Raw genomic sequence first — 15,486 nt, 5'->3', positions numbered from 1 at the left:
CAAAGTGGATTTTTCTTTAAGAAAGCTGCACACACATGATAAGCTGAATGGTTTCCATCAATATTACATGATTCTATAGCATGTTCCCAAGTTAATTTTGTTCCGGGGCCTTTTTTGATCTACACCCAGCCTATCCTCAGTGGCCAATGCACTTGCCTCAGAGTAGAAGGCTGGAGATCAACTTGCAGACCAGGGAGTGGTGTACGCTCAGTAGAACCATCTCTCAGAAGAAACATTGAAGTCATTGACCCAATCTTCTCTCATGGATTGACCTAAAAGATCCCATGTCACTACTTAGAAGTAGGGCAGTTGAATTCCCCGTGGTGTCCTGGCCAATATTTATCCCTCAACCAATGATACAAAAAGCTGATCATTATTCCATCCTTATTTGTGGGAGTTAACTGCGCAAAGTGCGGCTGCTGCAATTCTGAAATCACAGTGACTACGTTACATGAAGTCTTTCACTGCAGCACATTTTGGGATGTCCCAATAACATGAAAGGTGTTGTACAAATACAAATCAATGTTTCCTTCAACAAAGATGCAATGGGAGAGATTTATATCACTTTCCATTTAATCTGGTGCATTCTGAGCCCCGAGGTCCAAAGTTGGAATCCTTTGAACATTATGCATAGATGCCACTGTATGGACCTGTTGTTGCAGGTAATCAAAATATCCAGCACTCAAGCTGGATTAGTTACTACTTAATTTTAACTAGGCAGTCTACTTAGGATAAACCTAGTCCTTGATACATGTGAAACTTTTCTGTGCAGTCATGTTATCAAAATATACTCCTTCCACCCCATATTTCCTTCCGAACAGAGCATTCCTTGTCTGCATGTTAAAGCATTCGCCTTCCTGCTGTGTCAGAGCACTTCCTCTGTCTAACACACCCTTTTTTTCCTGTATCTTAGCATTCCCTTCCCTCATCTCATCCACTTAGAACACAGGCTGCCTTTTATTTCTCCCCCTCTTCACTAATTCGAGTTGCCCAGAGAGGGACACAGCTCAATTAGCCAAAGATCTGTTGAAGGCAGATTGACATATTAACACTTTTGAAAGAGGCTGTGGGATTAATCAAATCCCCACTTCAGATTTTAGCACATACTTTTAAATGACCTCAATGATTTAAGGACCACTTCATTTCCAAAGCAGAACTTGGGGAGCTTATGTGGAACCCTTCAGAATTCTCACGACTTAAATTTGACCAGATCCCCTTAACATAACCCAGCCTTGTCAAGTATCGCTTTGAAGTCTTCTTGAAAAATTCAAGATTGCAGCATTAAAACGCTCGTACAGTTAATGTAAGATTGCTCATCACTTTCATGATTCATCTTTGCTGATAAAACTAAATGAATCCTTTATGCACTGAAATTCCTTGGCAGTTTTTGATGAATGAGTTAGTCCTTTCTTCTGTGATGAATATTCTGAACTCCTGGCAGTATAAAGGAAATCAGTAAATGAGAGAACCGTGCTCTCAATAGAGTATTTATGATTAAGGGTAGAAATGAGCTGGATACATAAACTCATTGTGTGCGTTACATACATTGAACCTAATGGGGCTGGGTCTTTTCAGCAACATCAGTTCACTTGCTTTCTAAAGGTCTAGCTTAATCTCTGAGAGGGGAAGGAATCAAGGTCATCACAATGTGTTTTCTTAGAAACTTAGTCACTCCCAAACCTAATTGTAGCCACAAAGTTAAAGTCAAAATTGAAATGCTCACTTCTTACACTCTTGGGTAGAAAGATTAGATTAGATTCCCTATAATGTGGGAACAGGCCCTTCGGCCCAACAGGTCCACATCAAACCTCTGAAGAGTAACCCATCCAGACCCATTTCCCTCTGACTAATGCACCTAACACTATGAGCAATTTAGAATGGTCAATTCACTTGGACTGCACATCTTTGGATTGTGGGAGGAAGCCAACACAGACATCGAGAGAATGTGCAAACTCCACACAAACAGTTGTCCAACGCTTGAATCCAACCTGGGTCCCTGGTGCTGTGAGCCAGCGTGCCACCAATGGATTTGCCACTTCCAGTTAACTCCCAAATAATCTGATTGCACATGGGAACCCCATCTTCTATACAGTCAGTTCTCATTCTGACATTGATTCACTTCTTAGCCAAGTGAAGCAAGCATCTGGTTATAAACAGAAGAGAAAATATTTCAGACATCATTAGGAAGTTTCAAGTAAAAAGCAATAGAGCTTTTTAAAAAGCAGAATTGACTATTACAAATAACAGTTACTACTACTTTTAATAAGACAAGCTGCAAGTCTGCTGTAAAAACAGGGCTGAAACTTAAGGAGAAGAATACAAATCTACAGAAGCTAATCGATCCTGTAAAATAGTGGCTTGGTCAGACATGGGAAGCCAACTCGTCAAAGCAGATTAGTTTCTGCTAAAGCTGCTTGAAATTCTGAAGTTTTGTTTTGCTAACCTTAGGAGTTGTAGATTTTTATCTGTTTAGATCTGTACCTGCTGTTCATATCTCAAGATTCCGAGTGAACTGGGTGGAGTCAGAGGCTGAGCCCGATACAGAGAGTCAATGAACCAATCTCCATTGATGCCTTTTACCCCATCCAAATTTTCCTCAAGCTACTTAATAGGCATTCAGCACAGAGGTTTAATTTTTGTTGATTTCTGTGTGCAATGAAATCTGCTCTGACTCATTTTCCAGCATCATTGTCACATGTATAGTATGTCTACAGACAAGGTTTCTACCAACAAAGACTGCTAATGTTTTAATCTTACTCAGAAACATGCTCAGTAGTATTACTGCAGCATAAAGGAAGCAAGTCGAAGTCCTGAGGAGTGTTGCCAAACAAAGAGATCTTGGAGTGCAGGTTCATAGTTCCTTGAAAGTGGAATCTCAGGTAGATAGGATAGTGAAGAAGGCGTTTGGTATGTTTCCTTTATTGGTCAGTGCATTGAGTATAAAAGTTGGGAGGTCATGTTGCGGCTGTACACCACATTGGTTAGGCCACTTTTGGAATACTGCATTCAGTTCTGGTCTCCTTGCATTAGGAAAAATGTTGTGAAACTTGAAAGGGTTCGGAAAAGATTTACAAGGATGTTGCCAGGGTTGGAGGATTTTAGTTACAAGGAGAGGCTGAATAGGCTGGGGCTGTTTTCCCTGGAGTGTCAGAGGCTGAGGGGTGACCTTAAAGAGGTTTATAAAATCATGAGGGGCATGGATATGGTGAACAGCCAAAGCCTTTTCCCCAGAGTGGGGGCAAGTCTAAAAATAGAGAGCATATGTTTAAGGTGAGAGGGGAAAGGTTTAAAAGGGATCTAAGAGGCAACTTCTTCACACAGAGGATGGTGCGTGTATGGAATGAGCTGTGAGAGGAAGTGGTGGTGTTGGTTAAAATTACAACATTTCAAAGGCATCTGGATGAGTATATGAATAGGAAGGGTTTGGAGAGATATGGGCCGGGTGCTGGCAGTGGGACTAGATTGGGTTGGGATATCTGGTCGGCATGGACAGGTTGGACCAAAGGGTCTGTTTCCAGGGTGTACATCTCTATGATTCTATGACTCCAAGTTGCATTCACATAGCACCTAACACGATAGCAAGGCTGCAATTATTTCCCAATCCTCAAGGAGCCTCCCATGATGGTGTTATGTCAGTAATTTCAGAACATTTCTCAGAGATGATAAATTACTTGTCTTTCTGGATTTTGTCTGAAGTTATAGCAGTCATCAACTTTTACTTTCTTTGAATGCAGGTGTAGTCGAAGAGTCCTTTGTAATCATTGAGAGGAAGAAGATTAATCTTGGAAAATACTTACTGCAAACCCCATTTTGAACAGCCTGAAAATTAATGCAGAACATGATAAAGTGTCAACTTTTAAAATCAGGCTTTTGCAAAGATGTGAAAAGGAGGCAACGTCTGATTAAAAGAAAGAAGATGACCCAAGTGTATAAGACAGAAATGATAACCAGTGTGAAAATAAAAGCAAAATATTGCGGATGCTGGAAATTTGAAATAAAAGCAGAAAATGCTGGAGAAACTCAGCAGGTCTGTCAGCACGCGTGGAGAGAGAAACAATTAATGTTTTGAGACCAGGTTCTTCTTGGACTTGAAACAGCGCATACATGATGTTGAAACAATGCACGATTTCTTTTAAATCCTTGTGCTCACAGGTCAGAGAGATTAGGGCTTAAAAAGGACCTGTCTTTCCACCTGCCGCAATTTTAACACCTGGTTTTGAGAGTTGCTAACTGCTGGTAGCCTCATAGATATGCAGACTGGAGTCCCATAATTACACTAATCCAATGCAACTCAGGACCATGCAAATGTATTCAGAGTGCATAGAGTTCTCTACTCCACTACATTCCGGATATCAAACAAACAGTGCATGAATCTGCAGCACGTAATCTGGGAAATACATTTATAGTGTCATAGAGCATGGAAATAGACCCTTCGGTCCAACCTGTCCATGCCGACCAGATATCCCAACCCAATGTAGTCCCACCTGCCAGCACCCGGCCCATATCCCTCCAAAACCTTCCTATTCATATACCCATCCAAATGCCTCTTAAATGTTGCAATTGTACCAGCCTCCACCACTTCCTCCGGCAGCTCATTCCATACATGTACCACACTCTGCGTGAAAAAGTTGCCCCTTGATTAAGCTCCAGCCTTTGCGAGCATAAATCTGACTATTCCAAACTACCACAGATCATAAGGCATAACAATGATACACTGAAGATCATTTGGGGGCAGCAAGGTGGCTCAGTGTTAGCACTGCTCCCTCACAGCACCTGGGACCAAGGTTCGATTCCAGCCTCAGGTGACTGTCTAGTGGAGTTTGCACGTTCTCCCAGCGTCTGTGTGGTTTCCTCCCATCATCCAAAGATGTGTAGGTTAGATGGCTTGGCCATGCTGAATTGTCTATTGTGTCCAGGCAGGGTGGATTAGCCATGGAAAATGCAGGTTTATAGGGATGGGGGGTCTGGGAGTCAGAGTCATAGAGTCATAGAGATGTACAGCATGGAAACAGACTCTTCGGTCCAACCTGTCCATGCCGACCAGATATTCCAACCCAATCTAGTCCCACCCGCCTGCACCCAGCCCATACCCCTCCAAACCCTTTCTATTCAGATACCCATCCAAATGCCTCTTAAATGTTGCAATTGTACCAGCCTCCACCACATCCTCTGACAGCTCATTCCATACACGTACCACCCTCTGTGTGAAAACGTTGCCCCTTAGGTCTCTTTTATAGCTTTCCCCTCTCACCCTAAACCTATGCCCTCTAGTTCGAGACTCCCCGACCCCAGGGAAATAACTTGGTCTATTTATCCTATCCATGCCCCTCATAATTTTGTAAACCACCATAGGTCACCCTTCAGCCCTCCGACACTCCAGGGAAAACAGCCCCAGCCTGTTCAGCCTCTCCCTATAGCTCAATTCCTCCAACCCTGGCAACATCCTTGTAAATCTTTTCTGAACCCTTTCAAGTTTCACAACATCTTTCCGATAGGAAGGAGACCAGAATTGCACACAATATTCCAACAGTGGCCTAACCAATATCCTGTACAGCCGCAACATGACCTCCCAATTCCTGTACTCAATACTCTGACCAATAAAAGAAAGCATACCAAACGCCTTCTTCACTATCCTATCCACCTGCGACTCCACTTTCAAGGAGCTATGAACCTGCACTCCAAGGTCTCTTTGTTCAGCAACACTCCCTCGGAACTTACCATTAAGTGTATAAGTCCTGCTAAGATTTGCTTTCCCAAAGTGCAGCACCTCGCATTTATCTGAATTAAACTCCATCTGCCACTTCTCAGCCCATTGGCCCATCTGGTCAAGATCCTGTTCTAATCTGAGGTAACCCTCTTCGCTGTCCACTACACCTCCAATTTTGGTGTCATCTGCAAACTTACTAACTGTACCTCTTATGCTCGCATCCAAATCATTAATGTAAATGACAAAAAGTAGAGGACCCAGCACCAATCCTTGTGGCACTCCACTGGTCACAGGCCTCCAGTCTGAAAAACAACTCTCCACTACCACCCTCTGTCTTCTACCTTTGAGCCAGTTCTGTATCCAAATGGCTAGTTCTCCCTGTATTCCATGAGATCTAACCTTGCTAATCAGTCTCCCATGGGGAACCTTGTCGAACGCCTTACTGAAATCCATATAGATCACATCTACTGCTCTGCCCTCATCAATCTTCTTTGTTACTTCTTCAAAAAACTCAATCAAGTTTGTGAGACATGATTTCCCACGCACAGAGCCATGTTGACTATCCCTAATCAGTCCTTACCTTTCCAAATACATGTACATCCTGTCCCTCAGGATTCCCTCCAACAACTTGCCCACCACTGAGGTCAGGCTCACCGGTCTATCGCTCCCTGGCTTGTCCTTACCGCCCTTCTTAAACAGTGGCACCACATTTGCCAACTGCCAGTCTTCCGGCACCTCACCTGTGACTATCGATGATACAAATATCTCAGCAAGAGGCCTCGCAATCACTTCTCTAGCTTCCCACAGAGGTCTAGGGTACACCTGATCAGGTCCTGGGGATTTATCCACCTTTAACCGTTTCAAGACATCCAGCACTTCCTCCTCTGTAATCTGGACATTTTGCAAAATACCACCATCTATTTCCCTACAGTCTATATCTTCCATATCCTTTTCCACAGTAAATACTGATGCAAAATATTCATTTAGTATCTCCCCCATTTTCTATGGCTCCACACTAAGACCGCCTTGCTGATCTTTGAGGGACCCTATTCTCTCCCTAGTTACCCTTTTGTCCTTAATATATTTGTAAAAACCCTTTGGATTCTCCGTAAATCTATCTGAAGTCCCCTTTTTGTCCTCCTGATTTCCCTCTTAAGTATACTCCTACTTCCTTTATACTCTTCTAAGGATTCACTCGATCTATCCTGTCTATACCTGACATATGCTACCTTCTTTTTCTGAACCAAACCCTCAATTTCTTTAGTCATCCAGCATTCCCTATACCTACCAGCCTTCCCTTTCACCCTGACAGGAATATACTTTCTCTGGATTCTTGTTATCTCATTTCTGAAGGCTTCCCATTTCCAGCCGTCCCTTTACCTGCGAACATCTGCCTCCAATCAGCTTTCGAAAGTTCTTGCCTAATACTGTCAAAATTGGCCTTTCTCCAATTTAGAACTTCAACTTTTCGATCTGGTCTATCCTTTTCCATCATTATTTTAGATCTAATAGAATTATGGTTGCTGGCCCCAAAGTGCTCCCCCACTGACACCTCAGTCACCTGCCCTGCCTTATTTCCCAAAGGTAGGTCAAGTTTTGCACCTTCTCTAGTAGGTACATCCACATACTGAATCAGAAAATTGTCTTGTACACACTTAAGAAATTCCTCTCCATCTAAATCTTTAACACTATGGCAGTCCCAGTCGATGTTTGGAAAGTTAAAATCCCCGACCATAACAACCCTATTGTTCTTACAGATAGCTGAGATCTCCTTACAAGTTTGTTTCTCAATTTCCCTCTGACTATTAGGGGGTCTGTAATGCAATCCCAATAAGGTTATCATCCCTTTCTTATTTCTCAGTTCCACCCAAATAACTTCCCTGGATGTATTTCCGGGAATATCCTCCCTCAGTACAGCTGTAATGCTATCCCTTATCAAAAATGCCACTCCCCCTCCTCTCTTGCCTCCCTTTCTATCCTTCCTGTAGCATTTGTATCCTGGAACATTAAGCTGCCAGTCCTACCATCCCTGAGCCATGTTTCTGTAATTGCTGTAATATTCCAGTCCCATGTTCCTAACCATGCCCTGAGTTCATCTGCCTTCCCTGTTAGGCCCCTTGCATTGAAATAAATGCAGTTTAATTTATTAGTCCTACCTTGTCCCTGCCTGCCCTGACTGTTTGACTCACTTCTGTTCTCAACTGTACCAGTCTCAGATTGATCTCTTTCCTCACTATCTCCCTGGGTCCCACCCCCCACCTTACTAGTTTAAATCCTCCCAAGCAGAGTAGCAAATCTCCTTGCCAGTATATTAGTCCCCTTCCAATTTAGGTGCAATCCATTCTTCTTGTACAGGTCACTTCTACCCCAAAAGAGATTCCAATGATCCAAAAATGTGAATCCTTCTCACTTACATCAGCTCCTCAGCCATACATTCATATGCTCTATCCTCCTATTCCTGCCCTCACTCGCTCATAGCACTGGGAGTAATCCAGATATTACTACTCTTGAGGACCTCCTTTTTAAATTTCTGCCTAACTCTCTGTAATCTCCCTTCAAAATCTCAATCTTTTCCCTTCCTATATCGTTGGTTCCAATGTGGACAATGACCTCCTGCTGGCCCCTCTCCCCCGTGAGAACATTCTGCACCCTCTCTGAGACATCCTTGATCCTGGCACCAGGATCTGCTGGCCACAGAAACGCCTGTCTGTTCCTTGGACTACAGAATCCCCAAACACAATTGATCTCTTGGAAGCCGACGTAACGCTTGTTGCATTAGAGCCAGTCTCAATCCCAGAAACTTGGCTGTCCGTGCTGCGTTCCCCTGAGAATCCATCACTCCCTACATTTTCCAAAACAGCATACCTGTTTGAAATGGGTATATCCACAAAAGACTCCTGCCCTAGGTGCATACCTCTCTTACCCTTCCTGGAGTTAACCCATCTATGTGACTGTATCTGAGACTCCCCCCCCCCTTCCTATAACTGCCATCCATCATATAATGTTGCTGTTGCTGTTGCAAATTCCTCATCGCTTCTATCTGTCTCGCCAACCGATCCACTCGATCTGATAAGATTTGCATCCAACAGCATTTATGGCAGATATAATCCGCAGTAACCCTTAAACTCTCTTTAAACTTCCACATCTTACAAGCAGTACATATCACTGTGAAGGCCATTTTTGCTCCTTCACAATCTACAGACCCAGAAAATAACACCGTCTTATTCCTCTACAAAACACTGCCCCAGGTTAAATTAATAGCTATGGCTTATATTTTAAGTTTTATCAAAAGACTTATCTCCAAAAACATATAATCACGAAAGAACCCACTGTACTCACTACTGCAGCCTTTCTCTTGGACAGACTTAAAACAACAATTAACTTATCTGAACCGGTTCCTCCAAGATAGTTGTGAAATTAACTGTTTGTTCATTTTCCCAGACGCACTCCGAAGTCCAGCGACACATGAATTCAAAAACAGCAAAGGCAGTAACTGTGCAGGTTCTCTCTCTCTCTCCTGCACTGTCCTCATCATGTGCTTCCTTTGTCTGTTCTTCTCCCTTTTAAAACTGCTGTTGTTCTGACTTTTTTTTTCCAAAGTTCCAAAACAATGCAACAGCATATAAAACAGTAATTGCTGCTCCTGGAATTCGAGGAAATCACCTCCAGCACCTAAAATACCTCAAAAAAAGGAGCAGCTCTTACAGCCAGAAATTTTTCCCGTCCTCCATCGGGAGGGATGCTCTTTGGAGGGTTGGCATGGACCTGATGGGCCGAATGGCAGCATTCGAGGAGCAGGAGAATCAACATTTTGGATGTAAGCCCTCCATCAGGAATTCGTGAATTGCAGAATAATGATCAGCCTTCAGTGCTTCTTTCTTCCTGGCTAGCCATGTCAAAACCAATGTGAAAGGCTAAGGCGGTACTCCAAATTATGTGCTTTTTACAGCCAAACCAGTATACATTAGGAAGCCTTTGTGTGTTCACTGAATGTTGAAAAGCACTTTAGAAATCAATTAAATCTGGTCATATTTCAGAACACGGTGGCACAGTGGTTAGCACTGCTGCCTCACAGCGCCAGGGACAATTGCCACCTCAGGCAACTGTCTGTGTGGAGTTTGCACATTCTCCCCGTGTCTGCGTGGGTTTCCTCCGGGTGCTCCGGTTTCCTCCCACAGTCTAAAAATATGCAGGTCAGGTGAATTGGCCATGCTAATTGCCCATAGTGCTGGGTGAAGGGTAAGTGTAGGGGAATGCGTCTGGGTAGGTTGCTCTTTGGAGGGTCAGTGAGGACTTGTTGGGCCGAAGGGCCTGTTTCCACACTGTAAGTAATCGAATCTATCATAACGTCCTTCATTCACTTACTTGCTGAATATTTTCAAATACTCAGCTGATCCTATATGTTAACAGTACCATACTGGAAATTATGTAAATATTCATACAAAAGTGCATTTGTATTTCTCCAGGGATAGTATATTTCCTTATGATCTTAGTTCCAAAAATGTGCTATCTTTTTTTGTTTGATAGATATTGAAATTATTTGTGAATAATGGGACGAATTTAATCAGACTGTGTGCAGATATCTCCTGTTTGTAACTCAGGGATCCACTGTCCGTGACGTTCCGAACATGGGGACTGCAGTGTCTACATCTCCAACATGTTGCTGCTGCCTTGTGAGATACCCCTTTCCCCTCCCTCTCGGGGTGTAGGTGGGGTGATGGGATTGAAGTGACCAAAATCGCTCTCGATTAAATTGTATCAAAGCTGCAGAAATGTCCAGCTTTCGAAAAGCCCAATCGTCAGAAGTGAACAAGACAGCAAGCAAGACACACCTGAAGTAATGACATTGTCGGGCTCCTCAAGCAGCTAATGAGGCTAGCTGGGTGCTGAGAAGTTTGATTATCCAGCTGGGAAGTGTTCAGTTATTGACAAACTGTCAGCCAAGTGATGGCAGCTTTACTGATGGGGGTCCCTGAGAGTGCTGAGAATTGCAGTAATGGATCAATGCAAGCACATTGTTGGGAGGCAAGGACTGCTCCCTTGCACACGAAAAAGCTTCAACGTTTGGCAATATCTGAATGGCACTGTCAGCCCTGACCCCAGGACTCAAAGTCCTATACAGCAACAAATACAAATGCATGCTACAGTTAAGAAACAACACAGGTTTTTGTAGATTAGTGAGTCAGGATTACAGTGGTGCTGGAAGAGCACAGCAGGTCAGGCAGCATCCTTTGCTCGAAACGTCAATTTTCCTGCTCCTCAGACACTGCATGACCTGCTGTGCTTTTCCAGCACCACTCTAATCTTGACATCGATCTCCAGCATCTGCAGTATTCACTTTCACCTTGTAGATTCATGAGGCCTCTTCTGGAATACTGCGTCCAGTTCTGGTTGCCCAGTTATAGGAAGGATATTATCAAGCTGGGGAGGGTTTCGAAAAGATTTACCAGGATGTTGCTGGGTATGGAAGGTTTGAGTTCTAAAGAAAGGCTGGGGCTTTTTTTTCCACTGGCTCATAGGAGGTTGAAAGGGACATTATAGAAGTTCATAAAATAATGGGGCGTATAGATAGGGTCAATGGTAGCTGTCTATTAGGGGATTTCAAAACTAGAGGACACATTTTTAAGGTGAAAGGAGACAAATTTAAAAAAGACACGAGGGGCAAATTTTTTTACACAAAGGGTGGTTTGCATGTGAAATTAACTTCCTGAGGGAGTCGTCGATATGGATCAAATTCCAATGTTTAAAAGACATTTGGATAAGTATATGAATAGGGAAGGTTTGGAGGGATACAGCCCAGGAACAGGCAGGTGGGATGAGTTTAGTTTGGGATTATGTACGGCACAGACTGGTTGGAATGAAAGGTCTGCGTCTGTGCTGTATGACTCTGTGAGGGACACAGATGCAATTGCAAAGAATGTACACAAAAACAGACAGATAATAGCAAGATGCAGCAAGTAAAGTGCCAGGAGGGATAATAACAAGGTCAAGAAAATTGGATTACACATGTCAAAAAGGAATTTTCAATTGTTACTCAATCTTTCGTGCAGTTATATTTAGAGCTTTAACTATGATATGGTGAGGCCACAAACGACAACAAATTCACTCCAATTAAAAGGAGGTACGGTTGAGTATTGGGATGGGCTGGTTTGCTGGCTGCTGTAACTGCAAATTGGAAAAATTGTAGATTTTGTGCTCAAACTCTGAAGTCGGCCTTGCGCCTACAAATGAGACTCCAAGGTAACAGTGTTGCCAATTGGGCCACAACAGTGGATGGGTCTTCACCACAATGGGATTATGGAATTCATATTCAAGGTTGGCACATGAGATAAGAACAAGATATGCAAAAGTGGCTGGAATTTCATGCTCAGTTTTCTCGGGCAGTCCATACACTGATGCAACTCATGCCTTGCATTGCTATAGCCCTTTGTTAAGCCCATCACTATCAAGTCTCACTGCTGAGCTACAGTTTTCAATATGATTGTCTGACTCACTTGGACAACATCTCCATCACCCTGGGTAAAAGTGGCTGTGTCATGCAAACACCATTAATGTCCAAGTTCCCTTCCAGGTCACAACCCATCACTGGATACAGTGACATTAAAAGAAAGATATGAAGACAAAATCCTGGAATTCCTAGCTGACACCAATTTGGGAGCAGCGTAACCACAAGGACTGCCGCAGTTCACGAAAGAGATACAGTCCGTCATCGTAGGGCAGCAAAGCATGGACCAGAAATGCAAGCTTGCCAATGCCATCCCTGAGAACAAGTCTAGACAAAGAGTTCGACAATATTCCAATTTATTCAGACAAAATAGGAAATCCATACTCCCTCTGATACAAAACTAGCCATGCATTGTCACATAGAGAGGGCCAATGAAGGTTCAATTAAATGCCTCGCCTGAAAGACAGCATCTACATCAGTGTAGCACACCTTCAGTATGGCACGGGAATGACAACATACAATATAGAATCATAGAGATGCACAGCACGGAAACAAACACTTCGGTCCAACCAGATATCCCAACCCAATCTAATCCCACCTGCCAGCACCCGGCCCATATCCCTCTAAACCCTTCCTATTCATATACCCATCCAAATGCCTCTTAAATGTTGTAATTGTACCAGCCTCCACCACTTTCTCTGGCAGCTCATTCCACACACACACACCACCCTCTGTGAGAAAAGGTTACCCCTTAGGTCTCTTTCATATCTTCCCCCTCTCATCCTAAACCTATGCCCTCTAGTTCTGGACTCCCTCATCCCAGGGAAAAGACTTTGTCTAGTTATCTTAACCAAGCCCCTCATAATTTTATAAACCTCTATAAGGTCACCCCTCAGCCTCCAAAGCTCCAGGGAAAACAGCTCCAGCCTACTTAACCTCTTATAGAGTCATAGAGATGTACAGCATGGAAACAGACCCTTCGGTCCAACCTGCCCATGCCGACCAGATATCCCAACCCAATCTAGTCCCAAGTTCTCGGGTACACCTGATCAGGTCCTGGGGATTTATCCACCTTTAACCGTTTCAAGACATCCAGCACTTCCTCCTCTGTAATCTGGACATTTTGCAAGATGTCACCATCTATTTCCCTACAGTCTATATCTTCCATATCCCTTTCCACAGTAAATACTGATGCAAAATATTCATTTAGTATCTTCCCCATTTTCTGTTCTCTTCCTCTACTCAAATCCTCCAACCCTGGCAACATCCTTGTAAATCTTTTCTGAACTCTTTCAAGTTTCACAACATCTTTCCAATAGGAAGGAGACCAAAATTGCATGCAATATTCTAACCAATATCTTGTACAGCCGCTTCAGATTTTTGTTTTTTGCTAAAACATATTAAAGCCTGCTCAAACATCTGAGAGAACCAGCTCTTTTCCTGTCTATTATGATCAATTATTTTGTCTTGTAAGATCAATTCTTGATCAAAGGCATGGATTGTGTGCAGCGAAACAGTCAAACAAGTATAACTCATTTTCTTTCTTCTTTCATGGAATGTAGGCTTTGCAGGCAGGGCCAGAAATTATCACTCATTCCCAATTGCTCTTCAACTGATTGGCTCGCTAGAACACTTCAGAGGTCTGGTAAGATCTGACCACATTGCTGTGGGTCTGGAGTCACATGTAGGCCAGACCAGATAAGGATGGCAGATATCCTTCCCTAACGAACGTTAGTGAATTTGATGGGTTTTTACAACAATTGATGATAGTTCCATGAACACCATTGCAGAGACAAGTTTTATATGCCAGATTTAATAATAGAATTTAAATTCCACACTAACTGACCTGGTGGGATTTGAACCGATGTTTTTTATTCATTCATGGGATGAGGGCATCTCTGGCTAGGTCACCATTTATTACCCATCCCTACTTGCTCAGAGGGCAGTTAAATGTCACCAACATTGCTATGGGTCGGGAGTCACTTGTAAGCCAGGCCTGATCAGATAAGGATGGCAGTTACCTTCCCTAACGTACATTAGTAAACCAGGTGAGTTTGGTATCTAATCATCTTTCATGGTCACTATTAGATACCAAATTCCAGATATTTCTTATTAAATTCAAATTCCATCATCTGCCATGGCAAGATTCAAAAGCCAGGTCCCCGAAACATTACTAGAGTTTCTGGAATAATAGTCGATCGATAATACCACTAGGCCATTCCCACCTCACAGTATTATCTCAGGCCTCTGAATCAGAGACCCTGGGATAATAACACTACACCATCAGGGAGTGAATCTACAAGTGAAGGCATGAACTGAAGAACTCCAAATGAACAATGAAAAATTTTCAGAGAATTTTTCTTCCTTCAGCAGAGGAAGTTATTTCATGTGGAAGGCCTCTTGGAAACAATGGTGGAAGCAGAATCCATCGCAGCTTTTAGAAGGATACTCGGTAAAAACTTAACAAAGGCTACAGATAGTAAGATTAATTAGATTTCCGAGTGCTGGAACAGATGATGAGAGGGTGGATTAGCATCTTCTAAGCCATACAATTCCAATCCAAGCACCATCAGGATCCAGTTAGAATTTGGACTCAGCATTAATATTCGTTTGTGCATCTTTCCCAACACTGTTTGCTTTACCCGTCGATGCCAAACGAGAGAACCAAATACGAAAACGTGCAATGCAAGGGGGATGAAATATCAGCAAAATCTCAGACAGTGCATATTAGTGACTAATTCAAACTGTGTGCATTGATCGCAGCCCTTTGTTCTGTCAGCTTCAATTTTCAATCATGTCATCAACAATGTCTGGGAGAGGGGGGGGGGGGTGGTTCAAAAATATGTTTCACCAACAACAGCAAGATTAAACTTCAAAGTCCAAACTTTTTGACAGTTAATTCTTCACAGGGATGAATCATTGAGATTTCAACTTCAAGGAAGTCAAGTTGTTCGGACCAAAGGCTTTGCTTTATTAAAGATATTTGCCGCAGTAATGAGACATGTCTGCGGCAGGTAGGATTTAAACCCAGTTAATAGTGTGGTGCTGGAAAAGCACAGCACACCAGGCAGCATCTGAGGAGGAGGAGAATCAATGTTTCGGGCAAAAGCCCTTCATCAGGATTTAAACCCAGACCTTCTGGCCCAAAGATATGGATATTACCACTGCAGTAGAGGCTTTATTTTGTTTTATGATGTCCCTGACTAATGTTCTATCAATTTAAAAGTAATATTCAGGTTGCTTCATCGAGAATGGTTGCAACAATAAAACAAACTCCCCGTACATTGGAAAAGAAGGTAAATTAGCAGCAGGCCTGCCTTTGGAAGCACAATGC

The 15,486-nt window shown here is 43.0% G+C and overlaps 1 protein-coding gene across 3 annotated transcripts in view; it reads right to left on the bottom strand.

Annotated features, from left to right (window-relative positions):
• LOC122560561 (heparan sulfate glucosamine 3-O-sulfotransferase 3B1-like) overlaps positions 1-15,486 on the bottom strand; it is a 213,643-nt gene that overhangs the window by 32,110 nt on the left and 166,047 nt on the right. The window lies entirely within an intron of this gene.

This window comes from Chiloscyllium plagiosum, unplaced genomic scaffold (genome assembly GCF_037043375.1).
Source record: "Chiloscyllium plagiosum isolate Xiang-an unplaced genomic scaffold, Cpla_swu_hap1 HiC_scaffold_20, whole genome shotgun sequence".
Taxonomy (NCBI): domain Eukaryota; kingdom Metazoa; phylum Chordata; class Chondrichthyes; order Orectolobiformes; family Hemiscylliidae; genus Chiloscyllium; species Chiloscyllium plagiosum.
The sequence above is the reverse complement of the archived record's forward strand: the minus strand, read 5'-3'. Positions and strand labels throughout refer to the sequence as shown.